Source organism: Giraffa tippelskirchi, chromosome 2 (assembly GCF_054371585.1).
Source record: "Giraffa tippelskirchi isolate mGirTip1 chromosome 2, T2T-mGirTip1v1.2.pri, whole genome shotgun sequence".
Taxonomy (NCBI): Eukaryota; Metazoa; Chordata; class Mammalia; order Artiodactyla; family Giraffidae; genus Giraffa; species Giraffa tippelskirchi.
In genome coordinates this window covers 40,857,934-40,876,135 of record NC_137276.1, presented here as the reverse complement: position 1 = coordinate 40,876,135, position 18,202 = coordinate 40,857,934, and the positions used below count along the sequence as shown (strand labels likewise).

At 39.7% G+C, this 18,202-nt stretch overlaps 1 protein-coding gene and 1 non-coding gene across 18 annotated transcripts in view; both read right to left on the bottom strand.

Annotated features, from left to right (window-relative positions):
- The window catches only part of SGMS1 (sphingomyelin synthase 1), a 330,821-nt gene that overhangs the window by 54,589 nt on the left and 258,030 nt on the right, over positions 1-18,202 (bottom strand). The window lies entirely within an intron of this gene.
- On the bottom strand, positions 8,143-8,214 carry TRNAH-AUG (transfer RNA histidin (anticodon AUG)). Its single transcript has one exon. It is a non-coding gene; the product is annotated as a tRNA-His (tRNA).

Here is an 18,202-nt window from a genome sequence, read left to right as displayed (position 1 = left end):
AAGCACAAAGATCATGTTCTGGTCTTGAAGAGGAGCACAATATACTACTCTGGCAAATGATTATTTTGAGCTGAAGGCAACTGAGAAGAAGTGAAACCAAGTGGGATGCTATGGGGCCCTCCCAGGCACAACAGCCTTTCGGTGTCACCTTCCTGTTTGTAGGAAAAAGGCTTTCAGGTTCCTAGAGCTACTCTGAGCTCCAAAGGGCAGATTCAAACAGTTACTAATCAGGGGAATTGGGGAATACAGGAAGAAACAATAGTGCAGGATAGGGCAGGGTCCTGGTTCCTCCTCAGGGGAGGTGCATAATACTTTGATACATATCTCTGAGTTCTTCTGCAGGAAGTAGGGCCCCCACCCCAGGCTGACAATGGTAACTTCAGGCTGGGCTCAAACAGTGGACACCAGACTGGCTGGAACCAGAAGATTGATGACTGAGGGTCCAAGAATACCAGCCTGTTAGCTTACACCAACCAACCAGAGGAGGGCTATACACCCTGCAGTTCCCCTGCCCCCCAAATCAATTTTTCCTATAAAAACTCCTCTCTGAGAAAAGAAAGAGTCGGAGCAACTGAGCGACTGAACTGAACTGAATTGAACTGAGGAGTTCAGGCTTTTTGAACTACCTGTTATCCTTGCTTTGACCTGCAATAAACCTTTCTGAGCTTCAAACTTCAATAATCTGGTGTGGCCTCATTGGGCATCCAAACATGGGCTTAACAACAGAAGCAGATTCAGAAAAAGCTCTCTGGTATCCCCCTACTTGCCCAAAAGTAGGACTGCAAGGAGATCAAACCAGTCAATCTTAAAGGAAATCAGTCCTGAATATTCATTGTAAGGACTGATGTTGAAGCTGAAACTCCAATACTTTGGCCACCTGATGCAAAGAATTGACTCACTGGAAAAGACCTGATGCTGGGAAAGATTGAAGGCAAGAGGAAAAGGGGACAACAGAGGATGAGATGGTTGGATGGCATCACTGACTCAATAGACATGAGTTTGAGAAAGCTCTGGGAGTTGGTGATGGACAGGAAAGCCTCGCATGCTGCAGTCCATGGGGTTGCAGAGTCAGACACGACTGAGCAACTGAACTGAACTAAGGGCATAAATTAGTAGACATATTCCCTTTTCTTACTCTACAAGGAAGGACAGAATTTAGTCACTGGAGACAACTTTAAGAGTCTAAAAACGCATCAGCCCAGAGATGGTGCTGGCGGACTCTATATAACAAACCCTGCTAACACTAACCCTTCTCCACTATTAGTTTGCCCATGTATTTGCCTTCTCACCGTTGCCTCCCTTAGAAGCTCAAAGTCCTTTTCCTTTGTCCCGTCGCTACTCTAAAAATTTGCTGGAGAGTAACAGTATCATAAATTTTAGATGTATTTTCTAAACGATAACCATATCCCTATATTTTCTAAAGCAGTTCAGTTTTCAAATGTATTTTTCTCATTTCATACATCATCAAAATGTACAAGAAGGTTTACTATTTCAGTTTCTAAATTGATTCTCTCCCAGAATGCTTCCACTACCTAGAAATTGTTAAAAAAAAAAAAAAAAGTTTTAGTTAGATGTGTGCTAATAATTTTAAACAGAAGCATCACTTTTTTTTTTTAAGTCTCTATCGAATTTGTTAAAATATTGCTTTTATGTTTTGTATTTTTTTTGGCCATGAGGCATATGAGATCTTAAGTTCCCTGGCCAGGAATCAAACACACACCCCCTGCATTGGAAGGCAGATTCTTAACCACTGGACCACCAGGGAAGTCCCCAAAGACTACTTTTTTAAAAATTGATTTTGTTTTATTTTGGTTGTGCTGGGTTGTCATTGCTGTGTGAGCTTTCTCTCATTGAAGTGAGCAGGGGCTGTTCTTTGTTGCAGTGGCTTCTCTTGTTGCGGAGCACAGGCTTCCGGGCTCTAGAATACAGGCTCAGTAGTTGTGGCTCATGGGCTTAAGTTGCTCTGTGGCATGTAGGATCTTCCCAGATCAGGGATCGAACCTGCATCTCCTTCACTGGCAGGCGGATTCTTTACCACAGAGCCACCAGAGAAGCCCAGCATCACGACTTTCAATAATCTACAGACTTTGGAAGCCTGATGGGGCCCTGATCCCCATGTGTAATAACAAAACACAAATTTAAAGTACATCTTTGGTGTTTACACTGGGACTGCCTAGTGTTGGTAACAGATTAATAGTAGGTCAAGAGAAGACACAATTTCTTGATTAATGCGAAATAATAAAAAACCTGATCTAAAGTGAAACAACTTTTTATAGTCTACTGAGGATCAGAAATCCCCACTGGCTGGAAAACGAAAGCTTTTCCCTCTCAGAAAAATATCTATCAAATCTCTTCTAAATCTACACTAATAAAAAAAATATGTGACTCACAGAGTAAAGAAAAGCTAATATAAGGAACATGACCCTGGTGACCAATACCACACTGTAGAATTAGCAACAAGACACAGGCCCAGATAGGAGAAAGAGCTAGGTGAGTTTTAACTATTTTCAGGCTAGAGGTGATCTAAAGGGGTAACTTCTAAATTGACGGCACCTAAATGCACATCCTGTGGTCAGTCCTAGCCAGAGTTAATTATACTAACTCTTAAAAATGAATACCCATCAACTGGTCAACTCTTGTCTAGTGATCACTGGCTGTCTGCTTGGCTCCAACGATCTGGTAATTTCCCAAATTTCCAGGGTTCACCTTCACTGAGCTTCTTTATCAATTGGCCAATGGTTAGCAGAACCAAAGCTCAGCTGCACAAAAGGGATGCTCCTCATTCATCAAGCCAGTCAGCACTGGAACACAGATTCAGGTTGTAAAGGCATCTGTAAAAGTTCCAGCTGTGGACTAAGGTAGAATACCACCAGGGGGCAGCAGAAAGCCTATGAAATTACAGACTCAGCACCCTTCCCAAACTATGAAGGGTTTGAGAGACATCTTCCAACAGAGACCCTACACCTAAGCAATACATCTACGGGTGAAACTGCAAGAACTAGAACCCCTGTTTTCTAAATCATCAATTGAGGCTCCTTACACTATTACCCATGTGATTCTAACGTGGCTCAAGTGACTTTACAATTAGTAACATGGCCATTTCCACAGTCTCTCAAACATACTGCGTATCTGGGCTATTCTGCAATCTCACCTTAATGAGACTATGCCTAGGGTGCAGGACCTCAAAGAAGTGCAACGGCCTACAATTAAAGAACACAGTTTATGAGAAGCACTAACCTTAAGACAATCACTTAAATATTTATTGTTGGTTTATATAGAAATGTAATAGGCTTTGTTTTCTGGCTTCCTTAACTATAACTTAATGCAACAAAATTAGAATCCTGCAACTAAATCAGTGATGTAAAAATATGTAGGTTTACCTAAGTTATTAAATTAGTTAACTTTTTTAAGGCATGATAAAACTGAAAGATCTGAACAAGCACAGCTAAAGCTATTGTGCATCAGGTGAAATAAATTCTTAGTTCTTAAAAAGCCTTGAACATATATTACTATGTTATGTTATAATGAACTAATTTCAAAATAAGTCATATATAAAGTATTATCTCAACTGAACGCATGTTCACATGCATTTCTGAAATCTCTTAACATTAACACGTGACACCAAATGTATAAAACACAGCTTTAAACAACCATAAAAATATCAATCAAAATATTCCACAGATGAAATTAAAAAACAACACAAGACAAAATATTTTTTACATTTGTCATAGATCACAAATATCAAGAGCTCTTAAAAATCAGTTAAGGAAATGATTTTAAACAATCATTCATCAATCATTTAAACAATCATTAATCATTTTAAACAAATCATTAAACAATGATTTGGCCAAACTGCAAATAGGCCACATACACACACAAAAATTTTTTTTTAAATCTCACAAGTTAAAAAATAAATAAATATATAATAGCAAGGTGCCATTCTTCAGTGATTGAGTTGGCAAAGATGAAAAAGAACTATAACTTAAAACAGCAAAAACGTCACCAAGGATTCAAGTTCTGCCAATTGTACCACAAATCCATTTACTTCTCTTTACTTCATACGACCACCATAGTTCAGCCAAGACTACATTTCATTTAAATTACTGCCATGGCCTCCTCAATGATGTTCTTATGCCCAAACCAAGTGTATTTGTCATGGCGCAGCAAAGAGCACTTCTTCAACTATGTGATTCCCATATTTGAAATCCTGCAATGCTTGCCAATGCTCTTGGAATAAAATCCACACTTAATTGTTACACAGCTTGTAAGACTGGTCCTGCCTTTGTATGGCCAAGTACCTCCACTGTGTACTACACAACAACTATGCTAGTCTATTTTCAGTTTCCAACCACCCCAGGGCCTTGAAACATGCTGTTAACACTATCTGAACACTCGCACTCTACTCCTTCTTCACTATAGACTTACACTCAACTTTCAGGCCTCCACTCCTGTATGTCATCTCTTCACCAAGCCTTTCATGACCATCCTCTTATTGACATCATCTTACTTGCTGAGTGTCTTTCTGCCCTGCCAAAATGGAAGCTCCAAGATCTCTTGTGTTTTTTTCATTATGGTATCCTTGGGAGCTAGCACACAGTAGTCATTCAATATTAGTATCTGTTTCATGAGTGAAAAAAAAAAATACTAGAGAAGGAAGGCAGTTGACTGTATTTGATTCTAAGAACACAGATGTTAAACCCAGATTCTTCATCATCTGAGGCTGACCACATCATTCTCAATAATTCTTTACAACTCCCACCTAACTAAAAAAAAAAAAAAAGGAATAAACCTATAGACCATTTCATCAAAGTTACTTTAAAATATAATCTCCTGAAAAGAAATACAGCTAGGATTTTTTTCAGATGGAAAAACATACTTCCTTTAATCATACCATTTTTTCCTTTTAGACTTTCTTTAATACAAGAAGAAAATAACGGTGATCCCTGTTGGTAGGAACTTAATTCCTTAAACATAGAAAAGGAATCACTATCCAGTTGTTATGCCTAAAGAGAAGGTTCAGAGAGGTTCCTTAATTTTTACTCTTTGTTATGACCAAATTAAATGAAAATGCAGAGTCAATGCCATAACACAAAAACCAAAAGTATTCAAACATTTATAATTTCATATTTATATGATAATGAATTAAGTAAAAATACTTGTTTTTTTCCCCCAAATTGTATACACAGCCATTTTCTACCTAAAATTAACCCCTCATACTTTTCAAAGTTACCCTCCCAGTAGTATGTTTAATCAGATTTTTAAGTGTCACAGTGGGAAAGAGACTAAATACGAGACCGTACAGATGTTTCCCAACTGCTTCTGAAGGTGCGACTCCCAGATCCTTTTTGGATGCGCTGTTCCCATTAATTTGCATTAGCTGTTGAGACACTGGCTGGAATAGTAACACAGGCACATCTGAGCAATGGCATGGAGACGGCAAGTCCCTAATTACTCACTCCTTATTAGGCCCTGGCCACTAAAATAGAACTACAAGTATCACTGTTCTGAGTTGTGTTTCTTAATGTTCAGATCATGTAGTCTCATCTTTCTTTCAAAATTCTATATGCATTAATACCTAAACCATTTGATAAAATGTCAGTTTTACATACAATGAGAACATTGTGTTATCATACCTGAAAAGGTGACAAAGCCCATTAAAAGCATTTCAAAATCCTGTCAAATGATCTAAAGATGTAAAATGTGAGATCAAAGAATTTAACTTTCAAATGTCACAAGTTATTTCTGTATAAAAGAGAAAGAGGAGCAGGGGAAAATAGGGATTTAATTTGTAAAGATATAAAACACCAGTCACAAAGATGGAAACTGGAAAAATGACTAAGAACAATGATAGACTACATCTAGGACAAAAGAATCTCTCAGTGTCTCAATAAGCGGGAGGGCAGGTAAAATTTTCCCCTAAAATGCCCAAAATGACACTTCAAAGTATTTCTGAAAACTACATTCTTACCATAAAATAACAGCGGCAATCCCATGGGTTTCTAATCCACATCTGATTATGTTCTACACCTGTGCTGCAAGAATCAACTCGCACACATAATAAAAGATCTGCACACCTAAATTAAGTTCTTTTTGTAAAGAGTTAAGTCTGTATTACAGAGATCTAGTTCATTAAAGGAACTTGATGATCAGCATTCAGAGAGCCTATTAACAAAGCACTCTGGCAAGGTGCAAGGCACATCAACTTCACTGAAAACACAGCTCAAATTTATTTTCTATTTATATTCATAATGAGCTTTTCTTTTGGGCATAAACAAAGCCAGTACTGAAGAGCCAAGGACTGAAAAACATACATATTAATAAAAGCTGAATCACTGAATCCAAATAAAATCAAACACTAATTAAGTGTGTACTATGCATAAAGCATTGTCCTGGGTATCCTGGGAGACAGGGATGCATACAGCATGGTTCCTGTCTAACTAGGCTAAAAAGTCCAAAAGCCAAATTCCAACTCTTCTCCAAACCTACTCCTTGTGCATGCCTTCTTAATCTTAGTAAACTTCAATTCCCTCATACTATATGCAACCAGATTAAATTGCCAACATCTGTTGAATCATTGAAAAAGCAAGAGAATTCCAGAAAAATATCTACTTCTGCTTCATTGACTATGCTAAAGCCTTTGATTGTGTGGATCATGACCAACAGTGAAAAATTCTTAAAGAGATGGGAATACCAGACCACCTTATCTGCCTCCTGCGAAACCTGTAAGCAGGTCAAGAAGCAACACTTAGAATTGGACATGGAACAACGGACTGGTTCCAAATTGGGAAAGGAGCATGGCAAGGCTGTATATTGTCACTCTGCTTATTTAACTTACATGCAGAGTACATTATGCAAAATGCCAGGCTGGATGAATTATAAGCTGGAAGCAAGATTGCCAGGAGAAATATTAACAACCTCAGATATATAGATGACACCACACTAATGGCAGGGGCTTCCCTGGTGGCTCAGATGGTAAAGTTTCCGCCAGCAATGTGTGAGACCTGGGTTTGATCCCTGGTTTGGGAATATCCCCTGGAGGAGGGCATGGCAACCCACTCCAGTATGCTTGCCTGGAGAATTCCCATGGACAGTGGAGCCTGGTGGGCTACAGTGCATGGGGTCTCAGAGTCGGTCATGACTGAGCCACTAAGCACAGCACAATGGCAGAAAGTGAAGAGGAACTAAAAGGCCTCTTGATGAAGGTGAAAGAGGAGAGTGAAAACTTAAAACTCAACATTCAAAAAATGAAGATCACAACATCTGGTCCCATCACTTCATGGCAAATAGATGGGGAAAAAATAGATGGGGAAATAGTGGCAGCCTTTATTTTCTTGGGATCCAGAATCACTGCAGACAGCAACTGCATCCGTGAAATTAAAAGACACTTGCTCTTTGGAAGGAAAGCTATGATGAACCTAGACAGCATATTAAAAAGCAGAGACATCACTTTGCTGACAAAGGTGCATATAGTCAAAGCTATGGTTTTTCCAGTAGTCATGTACAGATGTGAGATTTGGACCATAAAGAAGAATAACGAGCACCAAAGAATTGATGCTTTCAAACTGTGGTGTTGGAGAAGACTCTTTAGAGTCCCCTGGACTGCAAGGAGATCAAACCAGTCAATCATGATGGAAATCAATCCTGAATATTCACTGGAAGGACTGATGCTGAAGCTGAAGCTGCAATACTTTGGCCACCTGATACAAAGAGCCGACTCACTGGAAAGGGCCCTGGTTCTGGGAAAGACTGAGGGCAGGAGAAGAGGGCGACAGAGGATGAGATGGTTGGATGGACTCATCGACTTAACGGACATGAGTTTGAGCAAATTCTGGGAGATAGTGAAGGACAGGGAAGTCTGGAGTGCTGCAGTCCATGAGGTCTCAAAGAGCTGGACACGACTGAGTGACTTAACAACAACATATACTCTAGCAAAGACATCACCGGCAAGCTTTCTTTGCCCCATTCAATCCATTAGTGCATATGACCCATAATACTCAAAGAAGTGAAAAGTGAAATTGAAGTTGCTCAGTCGTGTCCGACTCTTTGTCACCCCATGGACTGTAGACTACCAGGATCCTCTGTCCATGAGATTTTCCAGGCAAGAGTACTGGAGTGGGTTGTCATTTCCTTCTCCAGGGGATCTTCCCAACCCAGGGATCGAACCCAGGTCTCCTGCATCATAGGCAGATGCTTTACCATCTGAGCCATCAGGGAAGTCCCAAGAAGTATCTGTGAACTAATGGAAAATTTTTATTCCAAAATACTCCAAACCTTGAGTAGAAATAAACAGTCATACCTAAAACCTTCAATGGACTAGTATAACATCTAGCACAGCATAGGCTTTCAATAAATATTTGTTGAATGAATGAACGAATGGAGTGGAATTAATCATTAATAGTGTCTAGTATAACAAACCACTTAATTGATAACTAAGTACTTTAATTGATCAATTAAAGTATAGTAATTTATTATGTTTTGTTAGCTTCTGGTGAACAACAAAGTGATTCAGACATATATCTTATCAATAAAAGGCTATAATAAATAAATAGCTATTTTAGAAGTGGATGCCCTCCCCCAATTCACACACTTTCCCTCTCCCCACTAAAAACCTTCAGACACACCCCCATGTCCTCTATTATCAACAGAAACTGAGAGGAGAAACTGTCTAGCTGACAGACTAAATTTGGCAGACAGATCCAAGTTAAGAGTTCCTCTTAAAGCACCCCCTGAAATAGCTCTGGTTTTACCAAACTAAATTTCCTCGGTCTGTCACTCTGGGCTTCATTTTATGAGCTTCTGGTTTTATCAAATGACCATTAAAAAACAGTACCACAACATGCTGGTTGGTGTAATGTCTTGGCAAAGAGAAACTTGTTTTCTGACTTTCCTTGAAACACCTAACACATGTAAATCAAAACAACAAAGGTCAAAGTCTTTAGAAGCAAGATAACTTTGGGAGTTACAATCCAGAGTACAATAGATTCTAAATAAGAAAAAAAAAAGAATGCTTAAATCTCTTATGTGAAGGTATATAAACTATAAAATTATCCAATTCTTTAAGCAAAAATTTTGGATAAGTTTATTGTACCCATTTTGCAGCTGAGGACATGGAGGCTCAGAAACTAAGCGACCTCAAGTTAGATCTTTAGCAATAGAATAGTGCCACAATTCTATATATCAAAGAATTATCCAGAATTTATCACTAAATTATTTAGACTTGAACAAAGCCAACTGATCCACTTCTTTTAAAGTTTAAAAAGACTTCCACTGTAATTATGTTTTATCAAGATTTTTAAAACTTACAGAGGATTTTATTTTTTTTTTGCATCCTCCTATTTGGCTTTAAGTTTTAAAACAATTTATCCACTTTTTCCCCAAAATATCAATCTTTTAATAAGACAAAAATATGGCTTTCTTCTTGGATCTTTTGCATTAAACAGTATTAGCTTCACTGTGCAATGACATTTATAGAAAAAAGTTTGAGAGAGCTGGGTAGCAAGAAGAGACAGAAACATGATATTTTTAATTTGGAGATATAGGATGTAGAAATTATTTGAAAAAATAAGAAGAGCTTTATAATGAATAGTTTTCATTTTTGTTGGTAAAAATTTATATAACTTTGATTTAAAATTCCCTTAAGTATAAAATTCTCTATTAATATTGCTCCATATATACACACAAAATTTATCATGTAATTTCATAATAGTAACAAAATGTATGCATTGCTTTTTTTCAACAGACACTAAGTTGCTGCTTTTTTTTTTTTCCCTTCCTAGTATAAGGGCTGTCTAACAGGGATGGAGTTTAGCTAATGTTTTGAACACATATTTAAACATGAGGCAGCCATAAAGCATGTGATTAAAATGAGCTTTGGAAATCTCCAAGACTGAGTTAGAATTCTTCCTCATTCCTTCACTAACAATAACTACCATTTGTATGATCTTAGGTGAGTTATCTCACAGTTTAAATTTTTGTGTCCTCATCTCTAAACCGAGAATATACAATATTGATCTCAGATGGCTTCAAATATTTTTTATTTTGATATAACTGTAGATTTATATAAAAGTTAAAATAATAGAACAGAAAACTGAGGTATACCCTTCACAACATTTCTCCTGTATTAACAACTTAATCACAGTAGCTATCAAAATCAATAAATTAACATTGCTATATTATTAACTTAAAAACAGATCATACTTGAATTTCACCAATTTTCCCCCAATCTCCTCTTTCTATTCCCACAATCTCCTTAATCTCCTCCAATACATGGCAATTCCCCAATCTTTCCGTGCATTATGACCTTAATACTATTGAATTGAAATGGTTGTTCTGTAGAATGTCTCTCAGTTTGGGTTTCTCAGATGTTTTCATGATTAAAGTTATGCATTTTTGGCAAGAATACCTAGAAGTGATGTTGTGTCCTATTCAGTAGTCCTATCAAGAGTTAATTACATGACCTTTATACATCATATTGGGGCAATGAGAACCATGATTCTTTAAGAAAGTTGTTTTTCTATGCGGTGGTTCTGGGAACAAGCCTTCAACCAATGGCAGCTATTGTTATGGTAAAATCCAAATTAAAAACAAAAGTTTTGGAGGCATGGAGACCTGGGTTCCAGTGGTCATTTTATGAGTTCCTGCCACGTGACCGTGGACAAGCTTTTTTAACTTCCCCGGTTTCCACAGTGTCCACTCAAGACAAAAATGCTTGTGAAGTTGTTACGAAGCTGTTATAAAGAAGATGAAATGACTGCGAGCTCTCCACACACACGCCAGTGATATAGGTTTGCAGTGTTCCTCCCTCCCCACAGCACGACTGAACAAGCGAACCTAAAGAGACCACCTCCGCCCCTTTGTGGCGGGCGGAAATTAGATACTGAAGAGACCTGCAAACAGAAACCAAATAAACAGAGGGAAGCGCGTTGGAAGTGACAGGCCAACAGATTAAAATCCCTGTAGTTAACACCGACTGCATTGAAAGAGGCCTATAGATCTTGAAAAGTGTAAGCAGGAACAAGGATCTCTATCTGAAACTGAACAGACCCCACACTGCTCACAACAGCTCCAGAGAAAGTCCTGGATATATTTTTACTATTATCATTTTTTTTCTCTTTTTAATTTTTTTTTTACTTTTTTCTTTAAGTCCTCTATTACACCTTTAATTTTCATTTTTATAACCCATTATTACCTTGCAAAAAAAAAAACCCTATTTTTAAAGCAAACTGCATACATATATCTTATACTTTTTGTGATTTTGCTTTCTTTTTTCTTTTTTTTATATTGTATTTTTTAAGAGCTTAACCTCTACTCTAGATTTTTAATCTGTGTTTTACATATTTGATATCAATTTTGTACATTTAAGAACCCAATCTTTAGGACCCATTTTTACTCAGGAGTGTGATTACAGGCTTGATTACTCTCTCCCCCCTATTGACACTCTTTCTTCTCCCCCAGGGAACCTCTATCTCCCACCCTCCTCTTTCTCTTCTCAACCCAATTCTGTGAATCTCTGAGGGTGTTCTGGGTACCGGAGAACACTTCAGGAACAGAATACTGCCCAGATCTCTCTCTCCCCTCTTGATTCCTCCCTTTCTACTCATGCTCACCTCTATTACCTTCCTCCCCCCTCTCTATGTATCTCTGTGAACCTCTCTGAGGGTCCCAGACTGTGGAGAGCACAGAGGGAAGTGCTTACTGGCTAGACTGCTCTCTCCACGTTTGAGTCCCCCTCTTCTCCTCCTGGTCACCTCAACTCCCCCCCTCCCTTCACCTCTCCATGTAACTCAGTGAACCTCTCTGGGTATCCCTCACTGTGGAGAATCTTTTTACCATTAACCTAAAAGTTTTATCATCAATGCTGTGTGGATGGAGAAGTCTTGAGGCTACTGCAAGAATAAGACTGAAAGCCAGAGGAAACATTAATTAATAAGAGATCATCCAAAGGCCTCCACATATACACTGAAACCAAGCTCCACCCAGGAGCCAATAAGTTCCAGAGCAAGACATACCACGCAAATTCTCCAGCAACGCAGGAACATAGCCCTGAGCATCAAGACACAGGCTGCCTAGAGGCATACCAAATCCATAGACATCTCAAAACTCAATACTGGACACTCCATTGCACTCTAGAGAGAAGAGATCCAGCTCCACCCACCAGAACACCAACACAAGCTCCCCCAACCTGGAAACCTTGACAAGCCACCCGCCCAACCCCACCCACAGTGAGGAACCTCCACAATAAAGAGGAACTTCAATCTACCAGAATATAGAAAGGCCACGCCAAACACAGCAATCTAAACAAGATGAAAAGAAGATGAAATGAAATAATGTAAGTAAAGTACTTAGTGCTTGGAATTTATGCATGTACCATGAAATCAATCACTACTATTATTTTTTAAGTAAGTTACTATTTTTCTGTAAAACAAGCACTATGGCTTAAGACAAAGAAATCTGAGATCTGAGGGGGGAAAAAGTGAGTTAGAGCATTGTGGGAGTAGGAGTAGGCTGGAAAGATGTCAGACTGGGGGAAAGGCATGGAAGAACAAAGAGCACATCCGTTTTATTTCATCTCATCTTTCCCTGCAGAAACTAGCATTGCAAGTGGGGCCTGAGAACCCAAAGACATCCGTGCTTGATTTCCGGCAGAGAATCACATGATGCAAGAGTCAATTACCTGCTCCATGCCATGGAGGCTCCTCCCTTATTTAATCTTCTCTTGTAAAATCACTACCTTCTGCTTGCCAGGATCTCTTGCAGGGATTTTTAGGCTGTTGACACATGACATCAAACTGGTTGCAGCTGCCTCTGCTGTTACACTAGGGTGTAGATAGGAAAGGAATTCTAACATACCTAACACATGGTAGTTAAAATACATTCTTCCTTTTAAAAAATAAGCCTAACCCTAAAGAAACCAGAAAATAAACGTAAAACTAATCCTGGGGGCATCTGGACTTTTAAACACTTCTCAGATCATATGAAGGATCATAGAAGTAATTACTGCACCACAGCCTTTGTGGATTTAACCTCAGCTTTTGAAAGCCACGCCATTATTCACAGACATGAGAGAGTAACAATAAGAACTGTGTTACTTCATAGAGCAAAATACTGATTACAAAAGTATCAGAGCATTATTAAGTGTTAAAGTATTGATAACTAGAAAATCAGCCTTCTATAAGATACTGTTATTACTAGCCGACCTCTACAGTATCCATACCTTAGAGACTAGGATGTTAACAGCCATCTAACTTCTCGCTATGCCAAAGTGGGAACCTGTATGTCCACAGAGCTCAAATAAAATGCACATGCAGTTCTCTGAAAAAACCAATCTGCCAGATGGAGCCTGATGCATTGGCTCCCAGGCCAGGACGACGACCATGTGACCTATAAATGACAATGAAGAGCACTGAATTTTCAGAGGATGGTTTAAGCAGAGAACTAAGCGGGATCACGAGTCCAAGGTCCCTTCTCAGCACATTTCTGCCCCATGTGTGAGATGGAAGGTCCAGTACTTACTTGCTCTCTCACCTCCCTGCTCTACCTTCTAGCTAACATCAATGAGAATTTACTAGGACCTAAGCTTTTTAGACTATACACTCATTGAAATCCAAGCAATCCTATAAAAAGGGTTAAGAATGCCTGTTGACAGGTGAGGGCTGAGGGCCCGGAAGTAAGGCCCGGTGGTCAAGGTCACGTGCCAGAGCAGGGCTCCAACACGGGCTCCTTCCCCTGTGTGCTCCACACTACGCGATGCACCTCGAGTGTGATGCTGTCCCTTCCCTTCAAACCACAGAGAAAAGCTGACAGAAGACTCTGGAATGTGTTTTCAGTTCCTTAAGATGAGGTGCACTGTTGCCACAAGCCCTGTGACTGACAAATTCTTCTCTCTTCTTTCCCTGTGGTCTCAGCTACATTACTTCTGGGTCAAACACCCCACCCACTGGAGACACCTAAAACTAACACAGGCTTCTCCCACTCCCTCCACCCTCTGCCCCAGCCTGGCTCCATCTGCTGGGAGCCAATGCAGGATTCCCGTGGAGCCTGAGCTGAGGACACTGCCTTCCTCCCAGGCTCTGAGCACCCCTCCTGCTCCAGGTCGCCACCTGCACGTCCTGAACACCAGTCACATCTGCAAAGTGTGGGCCACATGGGGGATGAACTTCCTAGAGAAGGAAGTTCCACACAGGCTCACTTTCCTCAACCCTTTGAGCAAAAGTATGAGAACGTTACTGGGGGATTCTTTCAGAGTGCTCCCTTGCCCAGGTCAGAAAGCTCTCCCCACCCATATTACTACTCCCTCAGGTGCCAAGTCTTAAGGAGCTATTAGAAGGACCAAATAACTGATTTACACCTGTCTGCATGAAGCTGAAACTCCAATACTTTGGCCACCTCATGCGAAGGGTTGACTCATTGGAAAAGACCCTAATGCTGGGTAGGATTGGGGGTGGGAGGAGAAGGGGACGACAGAGGATGAGATGGTTGGATGGCATCACCGACTCGATGGACATGGGTTTGGGTAGACTCCGGGAGTTGGTGATGGACAGAGAGGCCTGGCGTGCTGTAATTCATGGGGTCGCAAAGAGTCGGACACGACTGAGCGACTGAACTGAACTGCATGAACTTATTTACCTTATGCTATTTCTTTCTTCAAAAAGGACTTTTCCTCTTATAAAACCAATATATTCCCTTAAAAGAGATTCGCATGATACAGAAGTACATTCAAGTTAGATAGGAAGGAAGAGGGGGAGGGAGGGAGGGAGGAAGGAAGAGGGGGAGGGAGGGAGGGAGGAAGTGCAAGCAAGCTTCCTCAACCACATCCATCAGAGATAACTAGCTCTAACAGTCTGATGTTCAGCCTTCAGGACTTTAAAAAAAAATGCAAATCTAATTGTTAAAAGAAAAAGAAAGGGATCGGACTTACCTGTATTGTATAATATCATCTGTCTAAAAGAGAGGGAGGGAAGGAGACAGATACCTATTTGTTAACATATCAAATCTATACATAAAACATCACTTGAAGGCTTCAAAATAAATGGTCATAGCAACTGACTCCAGGAGGAGGACCTGGGTGGCGAGGATGGGAAGTACACTTGTCACCGTACATCCTTTCTTACCGTTTGAACTGGAAACCATATGAATGCATTGTCTACTCAAAATACTAACAGAGTTAAACATACAATGGAGAAAATGGACTTATTAAAAGTCCAAACAGGGCCTAGCATAGAGCCGTCACTCCACAGATATTGCAGAATGAAAGAAGCAAATGAGTCTATGTCTTCCAATATAGTAGGAATTATTCTGCCTACTTTAAGTCACATACGACAACAGCAGAACAAAAACACTTGGCAACTGACAAGGAAAGGTGACCATGATTGGTTCTTATAAGAGAAACGGTATACACTAAGAGTGAGAGAAGATTTTAGATTTCATCTAGCAACTGGCAAAGATATCAGTTATCATTCTAACATTTCCTCCCAAGATTCCTGTTGCCAGAGAGAGAGAGAGAGTAAATATAACCATCCAAAACTCTGGATGCACAGACTCTGTAAGAGGAACAATTTTTATGTTTAGTTGACCTTAAAGGTACACGTAAATTTTATATTTTGCTCTATAGTAAGGGTTATGTTCATACAAAAATCACTGTCTTTGCTCAAATCTTTAAGAAATATGTTTATCATGTTACTTCACACTTCTCGACCCACCACCTCACATATGGGGGAATTCAAGCACTCCAATGTAAAAGTCAGATTCTAGCTGAATCTTAAATTTTAAACAAACTGGGGTCATCAAAACCAGTGCTTTGCCCAAGATCACACAGCAAAGACTGGCAAAGCTGAGATCAGGCTGTGAGAGCAGTTTCTCATGAGAGCCTAAGTCTTTCTGGGCGACTTTCTCCCCACCTCCACCCATCCTGCACACAGCTACCACTGACTCCCCCAAATAAAAACCCTCTCATATCTACCTGAATCTGGGGGCCCACATCCATTTTGCAGAACCATTCAGTCCAGCTGTGCCCACAAAACATAAAACCTCCCACAAACCCTGTATCTCATTAGACTTTGTATGAAGACTTTTTTTGTTTTTATAAACAACTGTTTCTAAGCACTTTAGTAATTATCCTGACTGTACCATTTGCATATTGGTTAATGCGCTAATTGCAGAACTGTGTGTTTTTTTATTTGATAAGACCAGAACCTTGGTATAAAAACATTTGGTTAACCAACCATTTTGACTAACTTAATGTTTGAAAACAGTACTGCCTATTGCTTAACATCTTCCATAATACACAGCCCCCTGATTTTAGCTGGATTTCCCTTGACTGTTTGTTTCAAAATGATATCATATTAAAATTTGATTAACTGGCCTTGCCTGGTGCTCAGTGGTAAAGAATCTGCCTGCCAATGCAGAAGACATAGGTTTGATCCCTGATCTTGGAGGATCCCACATGCCATGGGGCAACTAGGCCCATGAGCCACAATTACCGAGCCTGTGCGCTACAGCTGGGGAGTCACAACTCCAGAAACCTACACGCCCTCCAGCCTGTGCTCTGCAACAAGAGAAGCCACCGCAATGAGAAGCCAGCGCACCACTAGAGAATAGCCCCCACTCTCTGAAACTAGAGGGAAAAGCCCATGCAGCAATGAAGACCCAGCACAGCCAAAACTAACTGACTAAATAAAATTATATTAAAAAATTAATCTATTTTATACAAAGAATTCCTTGAATAATAAACATGGGTTAAAATATCTGCACTGAAATTATGTTCCATTCTTCCTCAAAATATTTGGTACTTTATATGTGTGTAATGTCCATAAATCAAATGCATAAATCATGTTTTACGAAAGACACCTGCAGCAGGCAAAACACTTTAGCAGGAAACCAATTTTAACTGGTGAAAGAAAAAAAAGTTATCTCTGGGAGAAATAAGTATATACATTTTTAGACTGCTACTATAAAAATGTTCTGAACAAAGCATCAACTCTAAAGAATCACTGTATTCCCTCAGGGAATTTAAGCTAATAGAACATTCACATCTAGATTTTTTTTTTTTGGAGGGACTGAGATATTTGGAGCTTGCACAAATTCCTAAGGGAGTGAAGGTATGTCTGAATAATTTCTCTACTGGATCAAATATCTCTAGTCCCCAGGAAAATTTTCAGAGATCTTAGGCTCAAATGAAATCTACTCTGTCACAAAAGTAACAGTGCATGAAGGTAAAGATGGCAATGGGAATCTGGGTCTGGGATAACAGTGGAGAGAGGCGGAGACCGTGTCATGGGGAGGAACGCTGATGTTGGCAATCAAACAGCTCCACAAGGGTTCTGCTTGCTGCCCCGGCCCTGCTTGGGAATAAGCCCCAGTAAGAGTATGGCCTTCCCCAAGTATCTCCAAGACCTCATCCGAGGTGGTGCAAATTTCCCAACCATTTAAAACAACAATGTGTAAGTATAAAGGAAAATGCAAGTTCCAATTTCACAACACATTCTAAAGCAACTCAAAAACCATCCAAAGCATAACGACTTCTAGGCAAGAAGACATAAGACCTCAAGTCAAGTCAATGACTACGTCTCTCATCTTCCAATTTCTCTGTTGACTTCATTGAACAGAAATTTCTTATCTTTCCTCCCTCACAATGCTATTGTAAGACTTGAATATGACAAACCTTCCGAAACTGTGAAATGTTACACAGATCACTACAGTATCCAAAGGATGGCAAATTTATAAATGATTAAATTGTAATATCAACAGTTTCCTGTCTAGGTAACTAAAGAAACAAAACAGGATCCACACACAATCCTTTAGACAGTTTTATTCTAAGCTATGCTTTCTCTATGAGTTTAATAAATAATACAAATCATTATGACTTAGATTTGGGTCTACTTCTTCTAAACATACCATCACACAATAAAGGCCTAGCCGCATACCTGACTCCACAGGCTAAGGAGGCAACAGGCATACCTCTGGGTCCTACTAGTAACTGGACCATGAATGTCACACCAACAGTGCCGTCCTTCTCGAGATCCCTGAAGACCAACCCATCAAGCACCATGCAGAGGACAATGCCTCCAGAGGAGCATCATGCCACCAGGGCACAGTCCAAGGGTTATTTCAGTAACAAGAGAAAGAAAGGTCAACAGACAGAAACTAAATAACCGAACAACAAACATGAGAACAAAGTACTGGGAAGGAAATGGCAATGATGTCC